Here is a 15,046-nt window from a genome sequence, read left to right as displayed (position 1 = left end):
TACAGGCATGGGCAAAAACACTGTATTCACTCCATGTTAAACTTGAAGGAGGAGAATGGTAAAGTAAACATTACACAGATCACAAAGCATATCAACAGTCAGCTTACCATATTGCAATTAATTCTGTCTTATCTGACATTTCATCTGCAAGGGTCAAAGTGAGAGAAATGCAGCAAGTGTTGGAGAGAGCTAGAGAGACATAAGGCAACAAAGAAGAATGCGAATGAAGAGCAGGGCAGTGTTCAGCTGCTCATGTGTCTCCTCATTTCCATTGTCACCTACGTGCAGGGCAGCCACAAACCTGACGCTTTCCTAAACCTGATTTTCTCATTGTAGTAGAAGATGGCCTCTCACTGAAACAAAGACGGGGTTTTGTGGCTTTCCAGAGCTGGGAGAATTTATGGCGGATGACCATAATATTTTTGTTCCCTGCTACTCCGATCCGCAGCCTCAAGAAAAAGGCTAAAATAACAGGACAATCTGGATTTATTAAAAACAAGAAAAGACATGGTTCTTTTGCAAATGGTAGTCATGAACGCAAGCATGAGGGGAGACTTTGCCAAGCCAAACACAAATTCTCCATCTCACAGCCTTGGACTACTTCATCAGCTGATGATTTTTAAAAAATAGTGGTGAAAGACACTGCTCCCCTGCAAGAAATGATTTCTTAAAAGGGAGAGAAGTCTGACCTCTCAGACTTAATATTCTCTTGAAAAAAAATGGGCATTTAGATTGGCAATGTCTGTGGTTTGTAACAGGGCAGTTCACCACAACTTATGAAAGGAACTATATCAGATGTAATCAGAGATCCATCTCAGAGATGGAAAATACATTATTTTGCAACATTGTAGCCAAATCCTCACACTTCCCTACCATAATTCACCATACACTTACTGATATGCTGCCACAAATATAAGTCTAGATTTCACAAAATGCTGCATAAAATGCCCTCACTAACTGTGAGTCATCTGAATGAAAAAAAAAAAAAGATTAGAAAAAAACACCTTCATGTCATTCTGTTTTTCACTATCTGGGAAGCCAAGAGAGCTAAGCGCTCAGCTAGCCTAGAGGCATCCACAGACCAGAGAGAGGGTTCTGCAGCTGTCAGTAAGCAGGCAGTATGTGATGTTATCCAGGGCCAGAGAAGGCTTGCAACAATGGATGGAGCTGGAGCATGCTGAGTCTCTCAGAGAGTGTGGATACGAGCTGGTGCATAACACAGAAATATCTACTGCTGTGTGTAGAACAGTAAGCTCTGGGCTGCTTTCACAACATCTCCATCTTTGTTGATTTAAATGTTTGCTTCTTAAGGAAACTGATTGTTGAGTTTCTTTAATTGGTTTAAGCATGGCTTGTTCCCTTAGAGAATTATATAGCTGAATCACCACTCAGCTGATTTAGCTCAGTCTGCTATATCATAGGTAGTTCTTTAGTCAGTGTTTCAAACAATTATCACTCCCCCACAAAACCATGTCTTCTCACTGCTGCCTACCCAGTCCAGAAGCACATCTAGGAAGATAATAAAGCCTGTGTTGCCCATGTAATCAGGACAGCTCTATGACTCAGCTCTTGGTTTGAGTTGCCTCTTCTCTCAGGACTCTGCAGGATCCAAGGTCTTTGTAAAGGCAACCCCAGCAAGCTCAAAACCAATAGGTGGAATGCTTTCCAACACAGTGCACATCACATATTATGTGGATTAAAATCATCAAAGAACAAAACGTTGCAGACAAGTCATTTATCATCAACGTTTTCATGGAGGAGGCCAGGGGAAAGAGAGACACAAAAGAGTGGGAAAAAAAAATGAAGACAGGGAAAGGCAAACCTGTGTCTTATCATAGGGACTGCTTAACAGAAAACAGACCACTGACCAGCGGCATATTAGGATGGGGAGCTCCAGTCTCCCTGTCACAGAGCTGTGACACAGTCCAGTCATGTTCTCAGAGCAGGCACTGGATCTGTGTGCACAGTGATAGGGCAGGAATGCCTAGTGGAGTGGTGCACCAACATGAAGACACAGTGAAAAGTTGAGTGCTATCTTGCCTGTGAGCCCCATGCATTCATTCTGACACCATTTAACCATGTGGAAAAGCGTGATCTCATAATATATTCACATTATTACCATTTTCCTAAACTATCTATGATCCATATCCAGTTAATTAATCCCATTGGGCTCAAAGATCTTTTAATCCAATATAAGAAATTTTTGTTATTCAAAATGGACCTATGTCATTATAAAAATCAAACAACATAGCAATGTGCAGACTGTGCCTTACATCACCTTAAGTGTCCCTAGTGTCCCTACCTCCATCGCAACAATTATCCCCACATGATTGTCAGACTGACCTGTGATCTGTTTGGACCTGAGATAATTCAGTTTATATGGTCTCCCAGGACTACCTCTTATCCATATGTCTTTGGCCTATGGGAAGAAGAGCTTAGCATGGATCGTTGTCTCTGATATTCAGATGACTGCCTGAAGGCCTTGCTGTCCAAACCAAGCTCCACACCTGGGGTTCATGCCCCTCCCCTAACCCTACCCCCTTCCTCCCAGCCAGGGCACTGCTCATGGCTTTTACAAAGGATTTTAATTTGCACTTCACCCAATGTGAGTGCCTAGGGAGAGCTCTGTGAGTCACAGTGTTACTCTTGGAAGTGCCGCCACCCTGTTTTGTGTGCTGAAGAGTACTGAACACCTCCTGGCTCTGCACTTCTGCACTGTTCCTCTGCTCCCCCTCACAACTGTCTGGGGTTACTTCATTACTGGAGCTGTGTTCATAGATTTGGAATGCCATTTTACAGAGTCCTGTATTTAGTATTAAATATCAAAGTACATTTGACATTAATTTTTCCTTGGATATGTGTTCATTTGGTTTTTTTTTCAGGTATATATTTAAATATTAAAATATGGAATCACATTAAAAGTTATATAATTAGTTAATTATAGGGTGTGAATGAACACACTGACATAAGTGACAAACTCTTCCTGTGTTTTTATGGTTTCTCTATTAGGTAGCTTCCCAACTACAGATTTAATCAGCTTCTTAAACTTGTTCTTAGTGGAACTTTGGCAAACTCTCCTGGTTTGTGAAAAGTGTAAGATTGAAGTACTTGATCCAACTCTCTTACATTGGACAAAGTAGGAAAGTGGATGTGTCTCTGGTAGTCCCACTCAAGAAGTAGCTTAAAGTTGTAATTTCCGAGATGGTAGGGAAGCTGTGGTGCAGTATTTTATTATATAATAGTGGAAGATCAGGTTTTCCATGAGTAACATCTGTCAGGCTAAACTCTATATTACTTATAGGTCTAGTGGAATGAGGATGAATGTGAATGGCTATTGTGGGAGAAGATAAACCCATAATTCTAGTGCCTAACCATGTGCTTTATCTCTCCAGCTACAATGCCCTCACTCAGCTGAGCCTAATTGGATAAGTTGGGTGTATAGTGAAATCTATTTGTATTAAAACTAAAGGAATGCTGACAGATGTTCATTGTCCAATCATTTTTTGCAAACTGTTTACATGAATGTTAGCTCACATTTCATAAATATATTACATGAAAGAAAATTAAGCACTAAGCCTCATATTCAGTCAAACATGAGAGACAAAGGGTGTAAAAAGCAACAGTGTGTGAATTATGTGCTTGATGAAAAAGAAGCTGAAGTCCTCTCTTCGTCTTGGGCCATCACACACTGTCTCTATGAAGAACACAAACATGGAGAGTCGGTGTGTCCAAGCATTTTCTTATACACTTCCCAACCAGCTAATCAACAGCTAAAAAAGAAAAAGGTCATGATACATACCCCCCATGACACAAACTACCCCCATGACACAACCTACCCTAGTCATGACAGTCTGTCTTTCCTCTCTACCTCACCCATTGCTTATTCCACACCTCTGTGGAATCCGTTGTAATCCAGTGGTACCCGGCTCCAGGCCCCAAGATCCTCAGTCTGCTGGGGTTGCATTTCAACCCTACCCTAGCATAGCTGGGAGTTCTGGAGCAAAACATTCATTTGCATTGTAACATTGTAGACAGCAGACATGCATCACAGTAGTTCAGTTATGTGTTAAGCCTATTGATAGATACTGATTGTATGAGCATTTTGAACGAATACAAACAGACACAAGTGTTCTGCCAGCATCTGAAAGCTGCCCCTGCTCTTCATTATCTACACACTGGCCCCATAGTAAACCGCACCCACTCACGCACCCACCCCCCCAAAGAATTCAGTGAGGCACCACTGCTGAGACACTAAGCATGGGGACACTGAGCACTGTGTGGTCAATGCCCTCTCTCTACTCTTCAGACTGCAGACATCTAGCCCTTATTGTGGCACTGCTGGATACACAGGCATTTCAGACGAGCCAATGGCACGTCACCCCCACCCACCACATGTTGCTAACAGTCCCTGCAGGCCATCATCATTATATTCCTCCTCATCATCACCACCACCACCACCAACACAAACACTACGGCTGCATAGATGAGGCCCTGACACTCGAGAGGGTTAAAAAGGCCATGAAAATCCAAAAGAGTTTTTCAGCAATTAAAGTGTCAAGAAAATCAACCTTCAAATAGCTGGCGGGTGCTTAGTGGAGCTGTATAAACAGAGAAAATGAGAATGAAAAACAATTAACTGTGGGTGCATTTGGCTAGAATACTCCAAAACAAAGAGCACTTCAACCCCCTAACTAGTGGCTTCACCCCTACCCCCCCCCACCCACTGTGAACACATGCAGACACACACCCACAAACACATACAAATACACTCCTTCTGCTTTTCTTTTTCATTCTACTTCTCCTTCTGTTTCTATCTCCGATAGTGTGGCTCAGACATTGGTCTTTTGCACTAGTTGTGGATTGATTTCCTCACTGTTTGTCAGGTGTTCTGGGGCTGCTGTGCGAGAGTGCTGACATGCAGGGGGACCCGTTTGAAAGGCTGCGAGGCTGGCTGATGGCTAACCCACAGGCCCTCCCCCTCCCACTCAGGCTGGACATCCCCATGCTTGAGCTCTGCCCCACCGCATAGAGCTCACTTCACTTTCAATTACAGCCATGCTCAATCAACCTGCTGCACCAAGACAAAGCAGCACATGATAACGCTGACTGAAAGCTCAACCACATGTGACCCTTATCTCCAAGCCATCCACAGCCTAAACTAGCGAATACAAAACACACCAAAAAAGTGTTGTCTCAAATGTTGTTTCAGATTCGAAGTCTCACAAAAATGCTTTCAGGACCAAATACATAACTAATGCTAAAATCTGTAAAGAAGACAGCAGTTTGGAGAAGTAGCCTTAGTTTAGACAATACATTAGTTTGGGTTGGGCAACAAAATTTCATTAAAAATGTTAGGTGTTCATGTGTGTGACAGCGAGCGAGACCTTATGGAGGCTCTCAGACCATGTGTTTGAGGTATTGTTTCTCAGCACCAGGGGACCTGTGAGACAAGACTGAGCAGCGGGGAAAGCAGCAGGAGTCTCTCTGACCGGGTCGTCCATGCAGAGTGCACACACAGCCTGCAGAGAGCACTCGGTTTGCCCCAATACACCACCCTGTTCCTCTACAGCCTGCACTCAAAGAGAACCTGCCCTGCTCCCTGCGGCTGAGCCAAACACTAGCTCTCTTTTCCCATTCTTATTGCCAATCAAAGACATATTGTCCAAAACAAGCAATTAAATCTTCATTAAGTACACGAGGTTTGGAAAAAGGGGAAAAAAAAAATTCATCAAATGTGTTACTTGAACATATTAATGTAAGGAGAAATAAAGAAGACTATAGAATGGAAACTCACTGCTCTGTAATGATATGAAGGTCTCTGTGTGCATTACCACACAAATGGCTGGTTCCAAAGTTTTAATTTAATACAATTTAAATGTTTTGCTGTATTTTTAAATTATGCAGCATTGACTGACTGATTGATGACTTGCTTTCCCCTAAAGATCCATCTGTGCCTCTTTTAGGCCAATGGGTTTCCAAAGTGCCTAGAACTGCATGAATACTTCATTCTTTGCATTTAATTTCATAAAATCTGGATTGCTTTCCTATTTTTCTATATTTAAAATGATAGCATTTTGAATTTTATCATTTTATTGTAATCCCAAAAAAGAGAAGAACAAATCCCAATAGACTTCTTTCTCTATGCTTCTGCTATTTGTACTTAGAAATTAAGACTTCTGTAAATTACTGTTGCTTCTACCTGAATCTTTTTCTACTGAAGTAACAATACCAATCTCTGGTAATATGATGGCCTCAGTTACCTTTTTCCTGTGCCTGAGAAGAAGTGGAAGTCATTTAGGAGATGTTCAGGAGAACTGGGCTTGCACATTGCACATGTCCAGCGATCTACAATGATATAGGTGATGTGCTTCCAGGAAATAATGATTTGAAGATGCATCATTACACATAACATCCAAACCAGTGCAGAGCAGTAATAAACCCAGATGAGCTATAAGATTACATGCATTTTGTTGTTTATCAGATGCTTTCGTAAGATTGAAATAATAGATGTTGGAGAGTATTGTGTTGCAATGTTTTATAAGGTTGAAACACTGAAATATGTTGGAAATCATTTTGGAGATGTTTAAAAACAAAATGTTTACATCTTGCCTGCCACGCAATGACTATTTGAAAGGAAGCAGCTGGATACCTGTTATACACTTTCATCTTACTGATTCTGACTTTGTTTTGGTAGATGTTCGTTTATTCAGTGCTGTATATATTTTAATTGTTAAACCTGGGGCAGTTAAGCTATATAGAGTATGAATATAGTCCATCTACAAACTTACTTTGAATCACAGTATTCTATCCTCTGACATGCAGCAAACCATGAGAGCATATTGGAAAACAATTAGGGGCAGAACGGCCATGCTGGTAAGCCTTCACCAGGCTTCTATTAGTTCCTACAGTCTCTGCAGCCTGTCAGAGCACCCAGTCTTTCCACCAAAAAAACCCACAAACCCTGCGAACTGCTGGGTCTGCACACGAACAGTCTGCAGCCATTTGAGGTCACTGTGTGGGGCAGCACAACGGATTCTACAACAGTATTTAAGAGCTAATGAGATCTTTTAAAAGCAGTGAAAGTATCGCTCATAAGGCCAGGGAGAAGCTCACAGAGGCCTCCTCAGTGCAGGCTGAACAGATGACAGTTATTCCTCCTAGCATCGTGCTCATTCCACAAAATCGAGCCAGATGTCTCCAGGCTGATAAGCAGGTGGGCGCGGGCTGCTGTGCCACCCCGCACTGGCACTGCTTCAAACCTGCTGGGTATAACCTTTAATTTGCATGCTTTTTCCTGGCACACGAGCAAGGGGTGCCATCTGCCTGGGCTGCAAGAGGAGCCCGCCGCATGTGACTGTGTGTGTGTGTGGAACACAGCGTGTGACTCTGTGTATGTGGAACACAAGGGGTGGCAGGAGGAGCATTGGAGCGGCCCAGACCGCAGCCCAGACTGCACCGGTGGCCCTGTCAGCTTGGCCCCTCCCTCTCCACCCTGGCCCATATGGCTCTCCATGCAGATAAACTCATGCTCGCTTACACACACACACACACACACACACACACACACACTCGCTGTTCTTCCCTCTCCCTCTCTTCCTTTCTGTCTCAATGTCACTCTCTTTCTTACAGTCACACACACATACATTTATACATTTACTATCATTATCAGACAGAGATATTGAATGTACACATACTGTCAGATATTCTCACTAATGACCTAAGGATTAAACAAAGCAAAAAATGTTCTAAATGAAAATGAAACAACCCCCCCCCCCCCCCCCCCCACCTTCGGCTTAATCTTGTTCTGAATAATATGAGAATAAAACAGAAATTAAAAACAAATTACATTACAAATTACACTCCATACATAAGGTTTTCTTCTTCTAAAATTAAGTTCAGCTGGAGCAGCCTATTCTTCACAGGTAAAAAGAAAGCTGTACTATTGGTGCTTAAGTTCCAGCATTATCTCAAGCTGGTCAAGGGCACCTGTTAGCGTGGCACACATGTCTAGACTGCAGGAGCTCTGCTGTGTTATTCTACTGGAATCATTCTGACACATCGTTCCCAGCCAAAGTCATTCCACCATCACTCAGCAGCAGGGGTCTTGAACCATTTGTTTAGGCCAGACACTATTAATCAAGCCCATAACAAACTACAGCTGATGACTGATACCTAATAACCATAATAAGGGCTTCCATATTTACTGTAAAAATGAACAGAAATGAGAGGGGAAATTGCACCAAAAGAATAATGGCAAAATATGCTGAATAGCTGATAACATCTCAAGGGCCTCAGACGGTACTGAAACGATGCGATTGATGCATGAGTTCAAAAAAATAAGAATTATTTTAGCAGTTGAGGCCTTTAGTTGTGGGAGCTCGCTTCATGAATTTGTTAATTAAGTGAGAGACACGCTGGCCATCCCCTGCACCCTCTCCTGAGTGGACCATGAGCAGGATTCGTCTCCGGTGAGGGGCGCTTGGACAAGGCATGTGTTGAAATGCAGATTTAATGAACGTAAACAGGGCTGTCTGCGGGCTGAGTTTCCACACAGCTGAACAGGCTGAACAGTGACGGCTGGGCTGCATGCCACTGCTCCAGGTGGGGAGGCAGCAAATCACTGAAGTGATTCCATAACAAACCCGCCCTGATTCCTGCCTCCGAATTCGCATCTCGCTGCTTCAGAACCAATTATTTTCCACAAGCCATCAAATTCATGTAAACAAGGTAAATACGGATCCTAATGTTGTGTTCCAGAGATTATAAAAAGGGAGAGGTGTGGTGAATTTGCAGGTCTTCTAGACATCAGCAATTAGCAGAGTGCTCTAAAATCTTAAATTTGATGAAAAATAAAATCAGTGAAAGAAAAAATGTAGTGGGTTGTTAGACAACCACATAAATTAAAAATCTCCCCACCCTCTCCCATTTGTCTCCTTGGTAAGAGAAATAAAAGAGCAAATGAGAGAGAATAGAGAAGGAAGGAGGGAAAGAGAGAAACAGAGAAAAGGGAAGGAGGGAAAGAGGGAAGGGGAGAGAGTGCAGACAGAAGCCTGCTGTGCAGCGCATCACAGGGCCTCATCATTGGGCTAATTATGATGAGTATTCTCCCTGCAGGCGCATGGCTGTGGAAATGTACAGGCTTTGTTCTCCCAGATCCTGATGGAGCTGATGGGGCATGGTGCGATGCAGATGAGCAGTCCTCCAAATGTGTGCCACCACCAGGCACCACACATGCACACCCACACCCACACACACACACACACACACACACACACACACACACAGAGACACATGGCACATGGGCATGCACTTTCACATTCAGACACAAACATCTGAATGCTTGCAATCAGTCAAGCACACACACAACAATGAACTGAACACAGATATGAACATAAACATGCAAATTAATATTGAACAAATACTCAGACAGACAAAAACATATGACTCAGTTCAGTAGACACAGAATATGAGCACATTCTGCAAATCGCCACCAGTGTAGATCCACACACAGCATCCATTGGGCTTCCTACAGTAATGCATTGCCAATACTATTTATGATATTAAGGTAGCAATGCCTTCAGAATTGTATCAACAATCCATGGCGTGGGCTCTACTGTTGTCCCAGGTCTTTCTTATATTTTCTATATTGTAGACATTGCTAAGAAAACCAAAAATATGGTGTAAAACATCTACTTTTACATATGTACAGCAAATGAAGGCAGAAAAGTGCCACTCTAGTGATGTCAGTCTAATAATGCAGGTTAAATGAACAAATTTTATAGAGTCTGTGAGAGGAACAGGTGATGCACTGAAAAAGAAACAGAATGTACTCTGATCTCAAGAACACAATCAAAAATGAAGTCTATGATTTCTCCTGTATACAGGAAACACTCCTGTATGTTCCTTCCACTTCAGAATTAGAACCTCCCGAAGTATGTACTATCACTCGTAAGAATGGCCTAATCACCCTTTCCCTCTTTCAGTTAACAATATGAATGAATTCTAGGACAAATATCAAGTGATATCAATGACCAATTGTGAGTCTATCAAAGGCCCATATGCCTCAAATCAACTGCAGGTGTAAAAGAGGCCTGGTCTTAAGAGCTTAGTTACTTCACTACATGCTAACAATGCAGTGCCATGGAGACTTTATCCTCAGGCCATATTGAGTCTGAGTCAACGGTTTTCCCATAATGGTAGAACCAAAAGCACATTCAAGTGCAACACCATGAAGTTAAGTGTCTTTTTCAGACTCAAAGGGAGTGGAATCCCGGCTGGCTCGTGATGGACTGGGCTTGCCATTGAGCCAGGCTGGCTCCAGTTTGCTCGTGGTGAGAGAGAAGCAGGGGGGCTGGGAGAAGATTAAGCTTCTCTTGAATGGGACAGGCGGCTCTTTGAGGGGGCTTCTGACACTGTGTGTGTATATGCGTGTGTGTGTGTGTGTGTGTGTGTGTGCGTGTGCGTGTGTGTGTGTGGGCGCGCCTGAATGTGTGTACACGTGTGGATGGGCCTCGTCCACTCTCCATCTCCCTGTGGCAGCTGCTCGGGTGCTGGGGGTCAGGATGGGGAGTGTGTGGGCCCTGCCCCTCCCAGCAGCCTGGCTCTCCTCGCCAATTCCCAGCAGTCTGCCGACCCGTTGGAGTGATTGTTTACAGGTCTTTTCATAGCCCAGTGAATAAGCGTCCATTTTCTCCTCGTGTCCCCCCCTGTTGCTTAGGACCAGCCAGGCATAGGGAAGTGTCCCTGTGAAGCCACAATTACATTTGGCCCCTTCCCACAAACACAAGCATAAACACAACAGCCTCAATGTCCAACTCCTCTCGATTTTTCCCATTTTCCTGCAGACATATGTTCATGCAAGACTCAGACTCATTTGGTATTAGGACACTCAGGGAGGACATGTGACCAGTAGTAGTGCTGATTTTGCACAAACTGCAAACTGTAACTTCCATACACAACTTATGTGATCAATTCACCAGTACCATGCTAAAATGCTATGCTGCAATGCTAAAAAGCAAAAGGCACTGAATAAAAATATGCTTGGAAACATCTCAAAAATAGTTCAAAATTGATGAAGAGTATTATTGTTATCAATCACAGTAATCACAAGAGAATAGAAAATAATCTTACATAAAGGTGAAATTCAACTGAATAAATTTGTTAAATTAAATTAATCATAATTTATATTTTCAAATCTATAACATAAAGTTAAAAAGAACACTATGCTATGTCCATTGCAGTACTTACCATTTGTTCAGCAATATTCAACTGATCTGTCAGCTGTGAACCAGCTGTGAGAAAGTCAGGGTTCAGTATGGAGAATGTACAATTGCTTTGCTTTCTCCCACACTTCTTAACTGTCTTTGTGTCTGCAAACCTCTTACAAATGCCTATAATCCAGTTGCAGTGAGAGATGCAATTTGGCCTTTCACAGTAACAACATTAACAGAGATGAATAGGACATCAATGGCGCACTCAAATTTGTGCTGCTCCTTCAATCAAAATTGCTTTGCAGCTTCAATTGGGTAAACATGGATTTCATTTCCGTCCTCCTCTCTCCCTTCCATCTCTGTTTTAACAAAGAGGCCCAGAGACTGGTAAGCGGAAATAGATGCAACGTGACAGAAACAAATCCTGCAAACATTTCATATGAAGCCAATGCGTTTGTGGGGAAATTGCAGCAGTAGGAGCTGAATGAGGTTGGAGGCTGGTTCAGTGGGGCATTCATCGTCACTACAGGAGATCTGTCATATGAAGCTGTGATGATGAGACCACAGTGTTTGTCTCTTGGCGACAGACAGATATATTTAACAACATGCAAGCAAATACTCATACTCAAAAATCAACAGTTCACTGTTTGGGATTCAAGAGAGGACTTGTGTCTGTGGTTGGAGTAATAAGTCAAAAAGAGTGTAATAACTGGAGGAAATGCTCCACTAACATTGGAAATGATGTTGACTATCTGCTGCTCAAAAGGGTAGAAATGGAGGGCATATCTTTCCAATCCCAGAACACCATTGGCTTAGTGCTCTGACTGCTTTAGTCATGTACTAAATCAATGCGGTTAAAGCACAAATCAAGCTCTGCACAGTTTGAATCCCAAATTAACAAGGGCTTTATCTGTGGAAGACCCAGCAGTATCTGTTGTTTTTTTTGTTTTTTTTAAGTGTTATTTAAGGAGACCTGTAAGTGAAGAAAAAAAGTGACAAACTCTCAAATTATCAATGCATAGTAATCAGGGAATGTCTCCATATGCCTCCAGTTTCTGGAATGACATTGAACTAAGCTGTGCTAAGGCACATTCTCATTCTGCCAAGTTGACTTTGTCTGCTGAATGCACAAGCAGACAAAAGCTGCATGTTGCCTTCCACAGTATAGGAGCAGAGAGGGGAATGATGACAGAACAGCAGGGGAAGACTGACCCTTATCCCACCCGCACCCAAAGAAACGATTTACATGTACGATTATTACAGCAATGGAGATTTGGCTTCCGAAGTCATGTAATGTGGTTTAAAATACAAGCACATCTTGCTGTGTTTTATGGTAATAAATAACACTAGATCACCTAGATATTCTGACATGATGGGTGGATTCAATTATAAACAACTGAAAACAAGTAGATAAACTACAGCAACATGCCATGCCAGTCACTGGAGTCAATTTGAAGACTGAATGCACTGTATTATAATATTTGATTAAACAGTCATGAAATGGTAATGTAAAAAATCATCCTAACGGTGGTGTTAAGATGGCTTCCAGGGCAGGAGTGGGGAGGAGTTGTTTCGACCTCGACGCCCTTCTGAGGGTGACTCCTGGGGCAGGAATGCAGAGGATACTCCCTGGTACCAGTGTGCGACGAGGCCTGAGGTCTCCTGCACATGCAGCCTGTTCAGGAGGGGTGAGGGGGCAGCGCACCAGTCCATTCTCAGGAGGCAAAAGGACGCAACTTTTTTGACCTCTGTGGTCTAACCACAACCTTCTGTCCTCATGGAGCACAGGTGGGGAGGCAGGGGGAAGAGGTAAATCTCTCCCACGCCTCTCACAAGTCCATAGAGACTGAGCAGACAAACACTCCCACTGCACAGCTCAGCTCCCACTGAAGTGATTTAAAGGGCCATAATTCTTCTCTCTCGCGCAGAGAGAAAAACAGGGAATAGAAATTATAAAAGGATGTTTTAAAAGATTTCTGTAGGTTGACGTTCATGTTTAGTTTTTTTTTATTATTATTAAATTTATTAAGGGTTATGGGTTTATGTTACACCACACGCCCTTGTTGAGATACAAATGTTGTGTAATCTCACCTCAACACATGATCATTGAGGATCATGAGCAAGCATAGTGGCATAAGACAGTGCCTTTAATGACACAGCCATTAGAGCCATTGTTGGGTCAGCGTTAGGACAGCATTGGACAATGGTTGGGTCAACACTGGGCCAGCTTTGGACCAGTGTTGGATCAGCGTTGGATCAGCATTGGGCTAGTGTTGGATCAGTGTTGGGTCAGCATTGGGCCAGTGTTGGATCAGTGTTGTGCCAGCATTGAGCCAGCATTGAGCCCATGTTTGGTCAGCTTTGTGCTAGTCTTAGACCAGTGTTTGGTCAACGTTGGCCAGCACTGGGCCAGCATTGGATCAGTGATGGGTCAGTGTTGGGCCAGTGTTAGGTCAGCTTTGGATCAGTGCTGGTTATCAGTGCTTGGATCAGCAGCAGGTTAGCATCAAGCAAGTGGCCTTCCCAGGCAGACAGTGAACACGTGAGCAGAGGCCACAGGTGTGCTGTTCACATTCCCATCATTAGGCAGGAGCTGGGCACTGATGGCTGCCTGTCTTAGCCTCTCTGAGCTCACCACAGCTGTCAAAACACATTTCGGGTGAGAGCTTCCCCCCACCCCAGCCTGGACCACAAAGCATGGAGTAATTACTCAGCTGGACAATGAACGCTGCCTCAGTCATAAGCAGTGGGTAGAGATGCACATGCTACCTGTTCACCCATGAGATACGTCAAAGGCAGACAGAGAGAAAGAAAGGGGGATGTGTCTCTGCTGAGGTAAACTCTTACAATTGCAAATTTTCTCAAGGACTGTGTCCCTCAGTTTAATGAATCCATTATTGTGTGAGAAAGAGAGTGAAAGTAAAATAACAAGAAAGAGACTCAAAGTTAAATTAATGATTAAAGAATTAATGTGTTGTGTGTTAACACAATATAAAACAAAGGTTTGAAAATGGTTTCAGCTTAAGTGGTTTGATATTAATTAAAAGCACTGTGTGCATGTGTGCGTGTATGAGCACTTTGCAGTTGTAAATTGTAAATGGTTGTTTAGTAGCCAAATGCAAATACAAGTGGCTGCTTTCTGTGATGGTGGGATGAGACACCTGTGCAAACTGTAATGTCATCAATGCAGAGCATGTTAAATGCACACACACACACACACACACACACACACACACACACACACACACACATACACACACACACACACACACACACACACACACACACACACACACAAACACACACACACACACACACACACACACACACACACATCTATCTATCTATCCATTCTCTGCTCTTTATGCTCACTCACACACAAATTCTGGGCTCAAGAACATAACTGGTCAACATCCTTAAGTTTAAACTGATTGCCAGATGGTATTTTATGTTTCATCAAAACGTGTTTGACTCTTGCTTGGCATAAGCATATTATATGTGGTTTAAAAAAATCAACAGCACAGTTTTCATTCAACTTGACAATAAGCAAATGCTGCACGACTCAGGGTCAGAACAGGATGACCAAAGAGTCAGATGCCACCATGCAAAGTGCCTTGCTGCATTCAGAACAGCATCCTCCTTACATGAGCCCAAAGAAAGGATCTTCTCATGCAGGCCCTGCACACAAACGGTCTCTCAGCACTACTGCTGTGACCCACACTTCTTGAATGATCACTGAGGAGAAAAGGTTGGTAGAAATGAGAGGATGAAAAGCAGCCCTTCAGCCTTTGAATGTCCTTGAGAGAACATCTGCCCCCTTGACCTGTAGCGACCCC

Source organism: Electrophorus electricus, chromosome 8 (genome assembly GCF_013358815.1).
Source record: "Electrophorus electricus isolate fEleEle1 chromosome 8, fEleEle1.pri, whole genome shotgun sequence".
NCBI lineage: Eukaryota > Metazoa > Chordata > Actinopteri > Gymnotiformes > Gymnotidae > Electrophorus > Electrophorus electricus.
This window is presented reverse-complemented; position numbering follows the sequence as displayed.